The sequence below is a fragment of the Bos taurus genome, chromosome 8 (assembly GCF_002263795.3).
Source record: "Bos taurus isolate L1 Dominette 01449 registration number 42190680 breed Hereford chromosome 8, ARS-UCD2.0, whole genome shotgun sequence".
In the NCBI taxonomy this organism is placed as follows: domain Eukaryota; kingdom Metazoa; phylum Chordata; class Mammalia; order Artiodactyla; family Bovidae; genus Bos; species Bos taurus.
The window spans coordinates 107,989,025-108,005,583 of NC_037335.1; positions in this window are offsets into that span (position 1 = coordinate 107,989,025).

Genomic DNA, 16,559 nt, shown 5'->3' on the forward strand with positions numbered 1-16,559 from the left:
TGTCTGCAGGCCCTCTTAGTGCCTGGCTCTGGACCACTGAAAAACCTAGCAGCCCCTTTTGCATTTGAGTTCCCTGCCCAATCATCTATCATATTTGTAATCCCCTTGGCCAAGGCCAGTCAGGATGTTTTTCTGTTTCTGGAAACCACTACTCTGATTTAGATAACGATAATATGACCAGTGAACCTCTTCATGAGCTATCAACAGGATTAAGTCTCTACAGAACATCCTACATACAGGCACAAGATATTTCTTTATCTGAAATAATTATTGATGATATTACTTTACTAAATATAATCATAATATAAGCTGACATATATGCCTAGAACTCATTATGTTAAGGAAATTGGTTTTTTCTACTTTTTCCCTAGATATTTATGTTACTAATTTTTTTAAGTTACTATGGTAGGATACTAACAATATATCAGGCTTGGTACTAGACCCTGCATGAACATTATTTAATTTAAACAATTAGACAATGGACTATTATTACTCAGCCACAAAAAAAAGGAATGAAATTAGGTCATTTGTTGTGATGTTGATGGACCCAAAGTCTGTCATACAGAGGGAAGTTAAGTCAGAAAGAGAAAAACAAACATTGTATATTAATGCATATATATGGAATCTAGAAAAATGGTGCAGCTGGACTTATTTGCAGGGAAGGAATACAAACACGGATACAGAGAATGGACGGGTGGACACAGGCAAAAGAGGGAAGGGTGGGCTATATTGGAAGAGCAGAATTGGCACATACACACTGCTATGTATAACATAGATAGCTAGAAGGAAGCTTCTGTGTAGCACAGGGAGCTCAGCGAAATGCTCCGTGATGACCTAGATAGGTGGGACGAGGTGGGGGGAGGCAAGAGGGAGATCCAAGAAGGGGGCTGGCTATACGTGTGTATATATATATATAAAGACACATACACACACACACACACATACATAGAGCTGATTCACACTGTTGCACAGCAGAAATGAACACAACTTTGTAAAGCAATTATACTCCAATGGAAAAAAAATAAAACAAAAAGACTCAGTAAAAGAGATATCCCTATCCCCATTTCAAAAAAATAAGAAACAAGTATTCAGAGAATTTACGTATTTGTGTAAGGTCTCACAGTTACTAACTGGCAGAGGTGGGTTCCTAACTCAGTTAGTGTAGCCCCAGCATCTCTCCATCTTTATTAAGTGGTGTCTTATTAATTTGCAAAGGTACATCCTCATGTGTCCTTTCTCTTCTCTCTGCCTCATGTTCTTTATGGATTCTCTCCTCTCTCCCCTCTTCCTCCTTGTCTATCTTCCTCCTGCCCCTTCTCCTTTCCTTGCTTTGCTAGAATCGAGCATTTCCCAGGCTGCCCCCAGATATCTTACATGTGATCTCCTCTGCTTTTGGAAGTTTGTCTTTTCTGGTCTCCCTGCTCCTCCTCTCACCCTGTCCCTGTTCTGACTTCGTAGTCTTTGCCACCTCTGCCCAGCTTCTGAGAGTGCCTCTAAAAAGCTGCATTTGTCCCAACACATTCTGAGGAAATGTACATTTCCCATAAGGCCCCCGTTTAATTTTTATCACCAGCACCACTAAAATAACTGCTCTCAATGCAGTCATCCAAGACTTTTCACAGCCAGCAACTCTCTTCCTTTACTTCCTTTGCTTTTTTAAACCTGTCAGAGAAAGGTGTTCAGAAATATTTCATTTTGTTGCTACTCAGAGAAGTGATTTTCCATCTTCACCATTTTAGGACTGTGAGTCAGTGCTGAGAACAGACTTGTGATTTCTTTAGTTTTGTTCAGACTAGAAAAGGCACAGAGCCTTGCACATGCCTCTCCTCTCCAATAAAACATTCCTAGTGTTTGATGAAGCTATCAAGACTGCCTTACCTGCAACCCCAACCCTTCAGCTCTGTTGTTTTTAACATTCTCTGGAGTCTTGCTATCACTGGGAAAAGGTACACTATCAAACCTTATATTAGACTCTCAAGAACACGACAAATGACTCGAAGTAGGGCTGTCACAGGACTAAACACCTGCCACCTGTCACCACCAAACATCCACCCTCCTGCTCTTTAAAGGACTATTGCACTACCAACACTATTTATTTTACTTTGCATAGTCTTTCAAAGTTTTAAATAGCTTTCACTCTCATCTAGGCACCAGAGATATGAAGATGAATGATATGAGACCCAGTTCCTAAGGAATTCACATTCCTGTTTAGAAGGTCGACATCTGGAAGGATTGATCATAAAGCAACGTAGGAAGAGCAATGATATAGAAACAAAATGTAGTAGAAGTGCACTACAGGGAGAATAAGTTTTGCCCTCCATTTAAGAATTCATCTCATTCATAAATTGGGAATTATAATACCTAATCCACAGGATTGTTGGAAGATACAGTCGACTTCATGTGTACTGGAGAGTGGCACAAGTCACCTCATCTAGTGACTTGTGGTTTGTAGGTCTGGGAGCAAGGACACCATCAAAAGAACCATTGACACATTTCAGGAGAGAATCACTGAAGGTATGAGAAAGGGAATTGACCGTAGACTTAGTAAGGGATCGTCAGTAAGAGGGACATGATGTCAAATTTGTGTGAGAAATGATCTTGACTAAATGTTTGGGGCCAGGGAAGAGCTGGGCAAGCCTTTTTAATGAGTTGATTGCATTGGTTAGGTCATAGCTGTATCCAAAGAGCTGATGGCTTCTGGCTGATCTACGTAGAGTGAGCACAGAGCCCTCAGAGATGAGTCAGTTCACTTTGTCACTCTTAGGGTACTTTTCATTTCTCATCTCCACCACTTTTCCCTCTTGCCTTTGGCAGATTTGATCTCAGAATTCCACTTTGCACTTCTCCTGTGAATTGACTTCCCCTCTCTGGGCCCGCTCTGTTGTCTGAAACTTAGCAAGACATGCCATGGCCACCGTGTAAGACAGTCAGCTGATCAGAGCTCAGCATGACCCACCACTGGACTCACAAAGCCTTCTGGATCTGACTGCACTTCCCACAAGGTGAAGATCTAACATCCTGCTTTGTGATGCTCTTTTAGAAACCCAAAGGATAAAGTATACTATATAAACTCAAACTCTTTTCTCTTGTAAACTGCATTAAAAAAGAAAAAAACTTTTATGTCTCAAAGGTTGGATCTGAATCAAGGTCCAAAGTAGCTCTGGCAACATTCATGCAAAAGGCAATGTACACTTATTATATTTAATATATTTTAACATAGTCTGGGTACATTTACTGCTTGCTCAGATGGTTTTGTGTGTGTGTGTTGACTTTTTTTTTTTTCCTTTTGGGTGGTTTTAATATGCTCTGACAGCAGAATGAACAAAAAGAGGAGTGGAGAAGAGAACTTTGGCTTCAGCAGTACCCATCTTTCAGGTGTTTGCTCTAAATTTTTTTTATCCGAGAACCACGCTATGGTAGGGAACTAACCAGAAGTGCAGGAAATGAGTAGCTTGTCTTTGAAATCTGCAGATTGGTGAAGGGTACAGTCAGAGGACAGTCAAGCTCAAGAGCTACTTCAGAGATCACAATCAAAAGGGTAGGCGCGCTTCCTTTATTTTCGTGTCGGTAAAATACTTTTCACATATCTTGGTGAGGCAAATTTTATATATGAGAAAAACAAGACCTAAAATTATAAATATCTTTCACAATGTTATGCATATGATAATTTTGTAAACCAGGATGATGAGCAATTCGTGTCTTCAAATTTCTTTAATTACTTGAGCTCTTTTCACCCTATCATATGACTTCTAGACCCCTCATTCACTCATTTAATCATCCATTCCTTTAAGGGTTACAGTGTTTCTGTTATGTGCTACGGTAACACCTGGTGCGGTTTTGAAAAACGTAGGTGTGTGTTCAGTGATGTTGGAGCTTCAAGTCTGGTTCCACCAATGAGGAAACTAATGCTTAGAATAACTGAGCTGTTTTCTTTCACAAAGCTAATTTGTGGTAGAGCTGGGACTTGGCCGGGTCTTTGGAGAATAAAAAAGAAAATTAAAAAGTTGCCTATAAGTCAAAATTGCATGAATGGCATCCCATTTCTCATCAACTTCCATTATAATGGCAGAAATGTTTTATATTCACTTCTGATTGATTTCCAATGGGCCGTGGCCCTGAACACGTAACTGTTTCTCATTCCTGAAACGCCCTCCTCCCAGCCAGATTCCTCTCTAGTAGATGATTTTTAAACAAACTTATTTGTTAAAAGGAAATCAATATTAGGGAAAAACACAAAATTGAATGAACATTTTCTGGTATAAGTCACAGCCTACTTTATTTTTTTATCAATGTGCCTGTGTAGATGGGGAAAGTGTGGGAGGCTTTCTTATTTTGGATTAATCTGTAGTGTATCTTGCCTGCTCTTTAAAAATATTTTTATGGAAAGTCATGCTTATAAGTATAAATAAAATTATAGCAGTACATATTTCTATTTACATGTAGATTCTCTGTCTTAGTAAAATTGCAGAGAAAACAATAGAAACATAGAATAAGAAAACTGGGAGCAATTTTAATCAGGTCTCACATTTCTTAATTTTTGGAGATCAAAGCTTGTTTTAAAAAATTGGATTCATTATGTTTCAATAAAAAGATTTTTCTGGTTTTGCTTTAGTTTTTACAAAAATATATTAATGAAAATAGCACATGCTTTCTCTAGGAAAATCCAATATACATATTGGTTTAGAAAATATATGTAATATCAAAACATCCAATGGTTCTCTAGGGTTCCATGGTCTTCCTAAGTAAGAACACTCCCTACCCTATGGGCCCTATAGAGCATAGGCTCTGCATATTGGATTCAATATCATTTCTGAAAGTACCCAAAATTGTGCCTGGCTCATCACAATGTTTCATAAGTTTATATTAAGTGATACAGGGCTTCCCAGTGGCTCAGCAGTAAAGAATCTGCCTACAATTCAGGAAACAAAAGAAATGGAGGAGACCTAGGTTTGATCCCTGGGTTAGGAAGATCCCCTACAGAAGGAAATGGCAACCCACTCCAGTATTCTTGCCTGGAGAATCCCATGGACAGAGGAGACTGGTAGGTAGTTAGTTAGTTCAGTTGCTCAGTTGTGTCCAACTCTTTGTGACCCCATGAACCGCAGCACACCAGGCCTCCCTGTCCATCACCAACTCCTGGAGTCCACCCAAACCCATGTCCGTTGCGTCGGTGATGCCTTCAGTCTATGGGGTTGCAAAAGAGTCAAACAGGACTCAGCGACTAAACAACAACCGTGGTCATCACATTAGAAGAGACCGTGTTAGTCACTTAGTCGTGTCTGACTCCTTGTGACCCATGGACTGTAGCTTGTCAGGCTCCTCTGTCCATGGAATTCTCCAGGCACGAATATTGGAGCGGTTTTCCCTATGTGTTACTTAATCCAGCACATTCTCTTTCATATTTTACCCATGAAACATTGTTCCCTAGAGAAAACATACATAGATCATAAATATATAGATGGTAAAAGTAGAAGTGTTCTGGGTGAATTCTGGAGTGGTACAAAGCCCAGACCCTTGTTCATTTCCCCTTGCCCCAATTTGTAAAACCTGTGTTTGAGGAATTCTTCTTTTTACAGATGAAAGAAATAGAGGCGCCAGTTTGTTAGTTAAGGTCAGACAGCAAATAAATTACAGAGCTGAGATTCTGTTCCAGGCAGCCTTAATCCCAAATGGTGATTCTTATTCCAAGCATTTCCAAGTGCTATAAATACAGTGATTAATATTTTTAAGGGATTTGTGATAGAAAAGAAATCAGGGAGAATTGTTGCAATGGATCATGTTATGTTATAAAACGATACATCTCTTCATCTCACATCCCTACTCATTGGCTGATCCTGTTGGCTATACCCTCAAAATCTGGTCGTGTCTTCCTACCTCCACCTCTGCTGCCCTGATCCAAGTTATCTTTCCTTCTCACCTGGATAATCACAGTAGCCCATTAACTGGTCTTTTTGCTTTTGTCCTTACTAACCTACAGTCTGTATTACTCACCATACCCAGAATAATTATTTTTAAGATTTAAGAGAGATTGTGTTCCTTCTCTGCTCAAAATCTTCTAATAGCTTCTGGCTTCAGTCAGAGTAAAAAGAATTTAAATTAGCAGTAATACCTTTTACCTCAGATACACAGATGACACCACTCTTATGGCAGAAAGTGAAAAGGAACTAAAAAGCCTCTTGAAGAAAGTGAAAGAAGAGAGTGAAAACGTTGGCCTAAAGCTCAACGTATAGAAAACTAAGATCATGGCATCTGGTCCCATCACTTCATGGGAAATAGATGGAGAAACGGTGGAAACAGTGTCAGACTTTATTTTTGGGGGCTCCAAAATCACTGCAGATGATGACTGCAGCCATGAAATTAAAAGATACTTACTCCTTGGAAGGAAAGTTATGACCAACTTAGATAGCACATTGAAAAGCAGAGACATTACTTTGCCAGCACAGGTCCGTCTAGTCAAGGCTATGGTTTTTCCAGTGGTCATGTATGGATGTGAGAGTTGGACTGTGAAGAAGGCTGAGCACTGAAGAATTGATGCTTTTGAACTGTGGTGTTGGAGAAGACTCTTGAGAGTTCCTTGGACTGCAAGGAGATCCAACCAGTCCATTCTAAGGGAGATCAGCCCTGGGATTTCTTTGGAAGGACTGATGCTAAAGCTGAAACCCCAGTACTTTGGCCACCTCATGCGAAGAGTTGACTCATTGCAAAAGACTCTGATGCTGAGAGGGATTGGGGTCAGGAGGAGAAGGGGACGACAGAGGATGAGATGGCTGGGTGGCATCACTTACTCAATGGACATGAGTCTGAGTGAACTCCGGGAGTTGGTGATGAACAGGGAGGCCTGACATGCTGCGATTCATGGGGTCGCAAAGAGTCGGACACGACTGAGCGACTGAACTGAACTGAACTGAACACCTTTTAGAATCTATCCCCTGACTACATCTCCTATCTCAACACTTGTACATTCTCCTTCTGACTCTGCCACAGTGAACTCTTGCCTATGGTCTCTCGGACAGACAGACCAAACCATCCCACCCTGGCAATTGCCCTTGTTCTGTCCTCTGCTGATATGCATTGAATACTTCCCCAGATCTTTATGGAGCTCACTCCTTGCTTTAATCAAATCTCTGCTCAAATATTACTTTCCTAACATGACCTTCACAGACTTCCAGATCTAAACTTTCTAATCACAATCCTCATCCTAGCTAATCTTCTCATTCTGTGAGTGTGTGTGTGTGTGTGTGTGTAGGATTGTTCTGTAGAGCAGTTTTAAATTCTCAGCAAGATTAAGAGGAAGGTACAAATTTTCCACAGGATCCCCTGCCCCCATACAGACATCTCCTCCTCCATTATTAACATCCCTCACCAGTGCGGCACATTTGTTACAATAGATGAACCTACAGTGACACATTATAATTACCCAAAGCCCATTGCTGACATTAAAGTTGATTCTCAGTGTTGAGGTTTCTTTGGGTTTGTTCAAATGTATAATAACATGTATCCATCATTGTAGATACATGTTAATTTACATAGTGGGCTTCCCTGGTGGCTTAGATGGTCAAGAATCTGCCTGCAATGCAGGAGACCTGGGTTCTATTCCTGAGTTGGGAAAATCCCCTGGCAGATGGTATAGCAGCCCACTCCAGTATTCTTGCCTGTAGAATCCCCATGGACAGAGAAGCCTGGAGGGCTAAAGTCCATGGAGTCACAAAGAGTCAGACACGACTGAGCCACTCAGCACACATCACTACAGTATCACACTTCCCTAAAAATCTGTGCTTTGCCTGTTCATTCTTTCTTCTCTGCCCTCACCCAACCCCTGGCAACCACTGATCTTTTGTGGCCCTTATAATTTTGCCATTTCTTGAATGTCTTATAATTGAAATTTCACACCATGTAGCCATTTCAGATTAACCTCTTTCACTTAGTAATGTTTGTTTGGTTTCCTCCATGTCTTTTCATGGCTTGACATCTCATTTCTTTTTTAGCATCTAATAACATTTCATTGTCTGGATGTACTTGCTCATTTATCCATTCACCTACTGAGGAGTTTCTTGGTTGCTTCCAAGTTTTGGCAATTGTGGGTAAAGCTGCTATAAACACCTGTGTGCAGGTGTTTGTATAAACATAGGTTTCCAGCTCCTTTGAGTAAATATCAAGGAGCATGATTGCTTTATCATATGGTAAGAGTATGTTCAGTTTTGTAAGCCGCCACACTGTTTTGTGAAGTAATTGTTCCATTTTACATCCCCACCAGCCACGGATGAGGATTCCTATTACTGCACATTCTTGCCAGCAGTTGGTATTGTCAGTGGTCCGGATTTTGGCCATTCTAATATGTGCGTAGTAGTGTCATTTCCTTGATGGTGTGTGATGTAGGACATCTATTCATTTTCTTGTTTGTCATCTACATATCTTCTTTGGTGAGGTGTCTGTTAAGGTTTATGGCTCATTTTTTAAACAGATCATTCTTATGGTTGAGATTTAAGACTTTGTATATTTTAGGTAATCATTTCTTATCAGATCTATCTTTTGCAAATATTTTCTCCCAGTCTGCAACTTACCTTCTCAATCTCATTTGTTTTCTCTTTCTTAACTGCACCTATCATTACTGGTCATTTCTGTGAATTTCTCCATTATCTTTTTCCTGAACTCAAGTTTAAGCTCCTTGAGGGACTTTGGTTTGTCCACAGCAGCTGTATTAGCAGTGCAATGTCTGTCTAATGCACACACACACACACACACACACACATATATAATGTACATTGTCTAAATACATATATATGTATTTAATTAACAAGTTAATTATGAATAAATGATAAGTCAAAGTAGACTTATCATATGCATATAAAGTTATATGCAAGCTTGGAATTTTATAATCCAAGAATGTATGAGCCAACGCATTCCTCACAATAGTTTTTGAAGTTTTACAACTCATTTGAAAGCATCTTGTTGTCCCCAAATCCATCTGCCTCCTAAGATTGCCTCGGGTCAGATGCTTATTCTCTCAGGCAAGTCAGACACTGATCCACCCCAGCTCTTTTCTGGTGAAAAATGTATTCACAGTATATTAATATTGCCAAATTTAAGACTTGTTCATGTCTATCCATTCATGAAAATGATTTGCACTTTGAGGTTCTAAAAACTGGAATGGACCCCTGGCTTTGTACCTGGATGATCTGTAAAACTTCTCTGAATCTAAGCATCCTTGATTTGTAGAAGAGGTGGAACATTTGCCCCAAAGAATTGCCATATTAAATATAAAAGTATTTGAAGCACTGCTTATAGATTTCCTGTCAATTGTCCCTAGTATACTTAGGGAGGTGGGGAAAATTCTTTTATAAAATCACACTTTTATGCTTCTAGATTCAAAAGTATTGAGGATGTTAATCAGTGTCAGGACTGATTTTCAATGGCTTGGACAAGTGGATTTCTACTTGTCCTCTGGGAAGCTCCTTCAAAGTCTAATTGACCGCATTGTCAGGACACGTTTCTTAATATGTGGACAACATTTTTATTTCTGTGTTCCATCCTCTAATTTCTATTTATACCTCCGTGGGGCAACATTAACAATCTTTCTCCTTCTGTGTATATGCCCTTCAAATATTTATGTTGTTACTATGTCCCTCCTTAGTTATGCTCCTTCTATGCAGGCAGTATTTAGTTCTTTTAATCTTTCCTCATAAATCAATCCCTCCAGTCCTTTAACCATGCTCCCTGATGCTCTTTGAATCTCTTCCAAATTCTTGACAGCTCTCGTGTGTTGAGATGCCCAGAATTGTTTACAGTATTCTAGGTGCTGTCTGATCAGCCTCACACTGAGCAGCTTTCTCCCCTTGATGGTTCTTGACAGCTTGCCTCCCTGCTTGCAGTTCAAGGATGCTGTTTGGAGCCTCCAGTCACCATTTAAACTTGCAATATCTTTACCCACCATTCATTGCAGGCATCTTTTAATGTCTGTTACCATTCCAAGCAAAGATTATATGATGGCAACTTTTCAGAACTGACAGGTAATGATCGTGAGTGTCAATATTTAAGGCTGTAGACACTGGAGAGAGCTTGATTACAACATGGACATTAAGAGTCCTTGCTCTGGTTGAAGACTGCCTAGAATTGACTCTCAGCCATACTGTGTCTTTGCTGTCTGACCTTGACTAATTTACCAGCGCCTCAGCTTCTTCTTTAAAATGAGAAAGAATGTCTATAAGATTCCTCTGAGACACAAGTGACATGATTTATATAAGAGCTTAGAATAATGACAGATACAATGGAAGTGCTCAACAAGCAAAAGTTTAACTGAGGTAAATTTAGATAGAATGCACTTACCCTGCCTATACAATTATGAGCTTTTGGAAATGTATACTCCTGTGTAACCAGCATTCAAAGATATTTTCATATTCTCAAATAGTTAGGCCATGCTCTTTTCAGTAGATCCACCCCCCTCCCCAGAGATCCACTTATTTGATTTCCTTTAGCATAGCTTGTTTTTTGCCAGTTCTATAAATTCATTTGAATGGAATCATAAGTGATGCATTTTTGTGTATCTGTCTTCTTTTACTCAGCATAATGTTTCTGAGATTCATCCCTATCATTGGCTGCGTCAGAATTTTATTTCTGAATGACATTTCATTGCATGAATAGTACACAATTGCTTTATTCAATCACTTGTTGAAGAATTTATAGTTTTCACTTTTCCACTATTATAAGTAATGCTACAGGGGATGTTTGAAAACAATTTTTATTGAGTTGTACTTAAAATATAACATTATATTAGTTTCAGGTGTACAACATAATGCTCCAGAATTTGTACACATTATGAAATGATGCATATCCATCACCATATAAAGTTGTTACAAGGTGTACATTATAGCTCCACGACATTTATTTGATAGCGGAAGTTTGCGCTTCTTAATGTCCCTCACCTATTCCATTTCACCCCACTCTCACTTGCCTCTAGCCATCACCAGTGTGTTCTCTATATCTAAGAATCTGTTTCTGTTTTGTTGTATTTGTTTGTTTTTAGCTTCTACATTTAAGTGAAATCATCTGCTTCTTGCTTTTCTCTGTCTGACTTATTTCACCTAGAATAATGCATTCCATGTCCTTTTGTGTTGCCACACATAGCCAGATTCCATTCTTTTTTATGGTTGAGTAATATTCCTTTGTGTGGTGGGGTGGGGAGGGGAGAGAGGGAGACATTGTCCTCATCCATTCATCCATTAATGGCTACTTAGATTGCTTCCCTATCTTGACTATCATAAATAGTGCTTCCATGAACATAGGGATACATATGTCTTTTCAAATTAGTGTGTTTATTTTTTTTGGGGGGGGGTGTAAATACCCAGAAATGGAGTTGTTCGATCACGCTGTGGTGTGTGTTCAGTGTTTTGAGGACTCTCTGTACTGTAACTGCAACCTGCACCAGTTTGCAAGCTCACCCACAGTGCGCTGGGGTCCCCTTTTCTCTGTGTCCTCAACAATACTTGTTGTTTCTTGTCCTTTTGATAAGAGCCATTCTGACAGGTGTGAAGTGGTGTCTCATTGTGGTTTTGATTTCATTTCCCTGATGATTAGTGATGTCGAGTACTTTTCAGATGCCTATTGGCTATCTACTTGTCTTCCTTGGAGAAATGTCTATTCATATCATCTCCCCATTTTTAATTGGGTTGTCTGTTTTTATTTTATTCAGTTGTATGAATTCTTTAGATATTTTGAATAGAAGGGCCTTATCAGATATATCATTTGCAAATATCTTCTCCATTCAGTAAGCTGATTGTTTTGTTTTGTTGATGGTTTCCTTCACCATGCAAAAGCTTTTCAGTTGTAGTACAAGACTTTTTTGATACATTTTTATTTCATTGCTGCAGGATGGGTCTGCATACCCAGTGAAGCAATTGTGAGGCAGATTTTGGTCAGCAGGATACTATTTACTACCTATCCATCATCTGCCTTGATTTTTTAAAAGTGAATATCTCAGATCCCTTGGTATCAATGCCAACTCACAACACTGTATCCAGCATCTCTAGAAAATTCTGGCTATTCTTTATTGTCAAAGAATGTCCCCAAATAGTACAGTTACTCTAGTATATAGGAGATATATATATATAGTTCATAGGTAGTGGTAGACTTTTAAATGTTTAAAAATATGATTTCCAAGGGGAAACTAACAAAAATTTTAAAAATAAATCCATGGTTATAGCACTTGCCAATTTCCATGGTATAAACTTCCTACTCACGGCTAATCAAAGCAATCATCACCGTGTCACTGAACAGAGTTGGGAGGAGACATGAGCTATTTGCTCTTGATGGTGGTACAAGCCAGATTCAGCGCAGGACTAGCTACAGTTCATTTGAAGGAAAAATGGAAAAATGCTTATTGCAATATTTTTAGAGTGTTATAGGCTCCCTATCTTCCCTTCTTTTTTCGACCTCAGACCAGACACTGAATAAGTGATCATGATTTCCTTTGCAGCTCCTGATGGAGTTTTCTTATGGCCAGCTCTTAAAAGTTTTTGGTTATATAATCAAGAAATATGTTTGTGAGTTTCCCATTTATATCGGTCCTAGAGACATCATGGTTTATTAGCCATTTCCACAAATCCAAGGTGGTTAAAACCCTTCCGAATGTTAATTTGACCTTGCTCCTAATTATGGTAAGCCTACCTTGTGTCTGGTGAAGGTGAAACCTCATGTTTTCTGTACTAAAATTCATCAATTATTGAGACTATGGGTCCTAGTTCCAAGATAGTACCTCCTAATCAACACTGACCAACAGAGTACAGCCAGCCATGAATAAAATAAGAAGCGAGTAGAGTGTATCAGTGATGTTTACACATCATTCCCTTTAGCACATCTCTTATTTTTTCCTTGTGGGAAGTATTCCCTGGGCTTTCTTTGGTAACGTTTGATAGTTTATTTGGTAGGTTTCCATTCTTATCTGATATATCCTTGCTAATATGTTTGCTTACATGGACTTTCTAACTTTTTTCTCAGTATTTTGATAAGGTAGCTCTGTCATATCTACCGCATTTGCCATAACCTATGATTGTATCTAAGCTTCAGTGATCCATCCTTATAGTTTAATAAAGTTGGCTTCAGATGTCTTTTCTATGATGTTAAACTCCAAATTCTGGGCATGTTTCCATATCAGCAAATACCAACTTTCTCTGATCTAGCCTTATATACCATGCTCAAGATTCACTTCCTAGTTGTCCCTCTACATTCTGAGTATGCATCAGTCAGCTTCTACTGTTCTTCTTGTTCAACAGGCTATCTCCTCCTATATGCCATGGATACTATTCTAAAATATGACCCTAGCCACTCCTGAGGAGAAAATGAGAGGAGATGGGAAAAAAATATCAAGGAAGATGATTACTCATGGTGATAATTATGTTAGATGTTATGTTTGAATGATCTCTAGGACATGCAAGTCTACTTTTCTTTAGCAAGGACAATGAAGCTATTTTTTACAACCTGGGGAGTAAATGGTCATCTAGGGACTTCATTTTTTCAGGAGCATTGCCTAGATATTTGCTTTCCAAGTCTTTGAATGCCGCTCTTTATCGAAGCCTTTACTTAGCATTACACCTAATGGGACTAAATATTCTGTCTTCTTTGTAGTTCTTTAGAGTGGCTGTATATTTAATATCGTGCCTGATTTTCATGATGGTCTGCCCTCTGGCTGCTAGAGATGAGAAAGTCACATTAACTTCCTTCCTTATTACTCTTTTTAAAGAAAGTTTTGATTTTTGAGAAAATCATCAGCCCAACTTCTGTGTTGATAATGAATCAGCCTCCTCTAGATTAGAAATACTGCCATGGAGATATTCTGGCTTCCACATGACACCCTGAGCTGACAGTGATTAAATTAAACCTACATTTTTTTTTTTTTTAATCCCTCGAGACCTCTAGGGCATTTACCAAAATATATCCAATTCCATCACCCTTATAATTACCACTGTCCGCATAGATTTCAAGGGCTAGAACAGTTGCATGCAGTTCTATATCTGAATGCTGCCAGACACAGTGTTCTATCTATATCTCATTTCAATTCACCACAGGTAAGTCTTGGTAATTGGGATGCTATACCATGGCATGGGTTATCACCACCTTAAAAAGCAGCAATCAGCCCCTTGTTTTTATCTGACTAGTGATCATTCCAATTCCAGAATACCATCCTGAGGCTTATTTTCTAGAACCACTTCTATCCTTCAACACAGATACTGAGAGAGTGACTTGGGAGCAGATCATTCATTTGGGAGACTATACCAGATGCACTGGCAGGGCGAATGGAGGAACAAAATAGGGAGGATAGAAACAAAGTATGCATTAATAATTAAGTTACCCCTGTGAGCTACTGGAGCCTTTTGAGTAACTTTGTAGAATGTGCCTGAGTTATCCTCCTAAGGGATGGGAAACTGGGCTACTCTCTCCCATCTCTCATTGCCTAAGGGTTGCCCTTGGGAGCATTAACTCCTTGACATTTCCTGGATACTCTGATAAGCCCTGCCTCTAAAGAAAGGCAGGCAAGAAGCAGAGCAATGAAGGCACTTGAGGAAGGATGCTCTAAGTAAGCATCATTGTCCATGTCAACCGCAGATGAACTTAAACGGAACCAAGGGATGAGTGGGCATCAATGGCTATCTGCAGTAAATGAGATATGTGTGTTAAATCTCATGAGTCTGACACGTGATAAATACTATTATCACCATCATCAACATGATTTTTACTATTATCTGTGTTTTTACACTGTATCTGTCTCCTTTATTTAGGCTACACACGCTCTAGAGGAGAATTCACATTGTCTTTATCTCCACGTCCATGAAAATGCTTGGCCTGAATTTTGGTACAGAGCAAATGCTTAGTAAACATCATTTGAAAGTGTTTTGATGGAGATGGAAGGAGGCAGGGGCACCTAGTTTTTAGGACAATGATAATCTTGTTGTTGAAAAGTATGTGAAGTATGGTTAAGCAGAAAAAGTTCTGATGGTGGGGTTGAACTCCAATGTTACTTCAGGTCTTGACCATAACACCTCCTAGCCAGGTGACTGTGGGGCAGCTCCCAAGCCAAAACTCCCTTATCTGCCCCACAAGAAGGATCTTTTTCTCTGGAACTCCCTGGGGGTTCCGTGGTTGGGCCTTAGCCTTCTTGTGCAGGGTACGCAGGTTTGATCCCTGGTCAGGGAGCTAAGATACCACATCCCTTGTAGCCACAGAACCAAAGCATGAAACAAAGTGATATTATGACAAATTCAATAAAGTTTAAAATGGTCCATATCAAAAAAAATTTTTTAAGCATTATGTTCTCTTTACTGGTGGGCTGTGGGGACTTTAGCAAAAGGGGGAGTGTGTGTACACAGCCTCATCTAAGCTTCCCTCCTTTTTTCCTCTCTCATTTAGTAAGAATTTGACCAAAGCATTACCCACATTTTGAATTCATCTTTACACAAATGAGCATGAAGAGGACTCCAAATCCTCTATAAAAAAAAGGTAGGGCACTGACAATGTGTGGAGATGTGCTTTTGAGTAACCAGGTTGTCAAAGATTTGAATAACCAGAAACGGAAGTATAAACAGGAACTCAAGGAGGACTTCCCTAATGGCTCAGCAAATAATGAACCCTCATGCAATACAGGAGAAGCAGGGGGACGTGGGTCAGGAAGATTCCTTGGAGGAGGAAGTGGCAACCCACTCCAGTATTCTTGCCTGGAAAATCCTATGGACAGAGGAGCCTGGTGGGCTATGGTCCTTGGGTTTGCAGAGAGTCAGACACGACTGAGGGCAGACAAGGACGGCCACACACGGTATGACATGAACACCTGAGACTGCACCTTTTTTAGTAGCACAGACACAAAATGATGTAAAAAGAAGGGGAACAAAGGTGTTCACTCATAGTTAGCTAGACAACCAAACACGAAGCACACAGCAATGCTAGGCGTGTGTACATTGATGACGGAAATGCTTAAGGAGTTGACCTCACTAATTTGGTCATTACTCCACATTCATTTAGCGCCAACTCTGTGCCACATGCTGGAGAGCAGCAGGGGTTAAACCAGCGGGCGGCACCATCACCCTGTTCTGGCTGCCGCTGTGCTGCTGGGTGGAACCTTTATCAAGTGTCAGCAAGGGAACCTGGCATTTATCAGGGTGGATACTGCACTCTGCTCGCTCTGCTGACAGGGTAGATTCAATACATGTCATTCCCACTGCGCTTAGATGTTTTAATGGCTTGCTCTTTCTTCTCTCTCATCACCCTGGTGACTTTGTCTTTCCTCTTCCCTTCTTCCCATCCCCCATGGTTCTCTTTTCAGATTTTGATTTCTCATTTGCACTAACCTGCCTAGGTGTGTGACTTTGAAGACATGACTGACTCAGTTTCTGCACAGACATCCATAAAATGCTGGAATCCACTAGATTATCCCTGAAGTCTCACTCAGCTCTCTTGTGCCAAAATTGTAAAACTCTTTTGTTTTTAGATTTTGGTTATTTTCTTTATTATTTTTTTTATTGGAGTATAGTTGTGTTACTTTCTGCTGTAAAGCAAAGTGAATCAGTTATATGTTT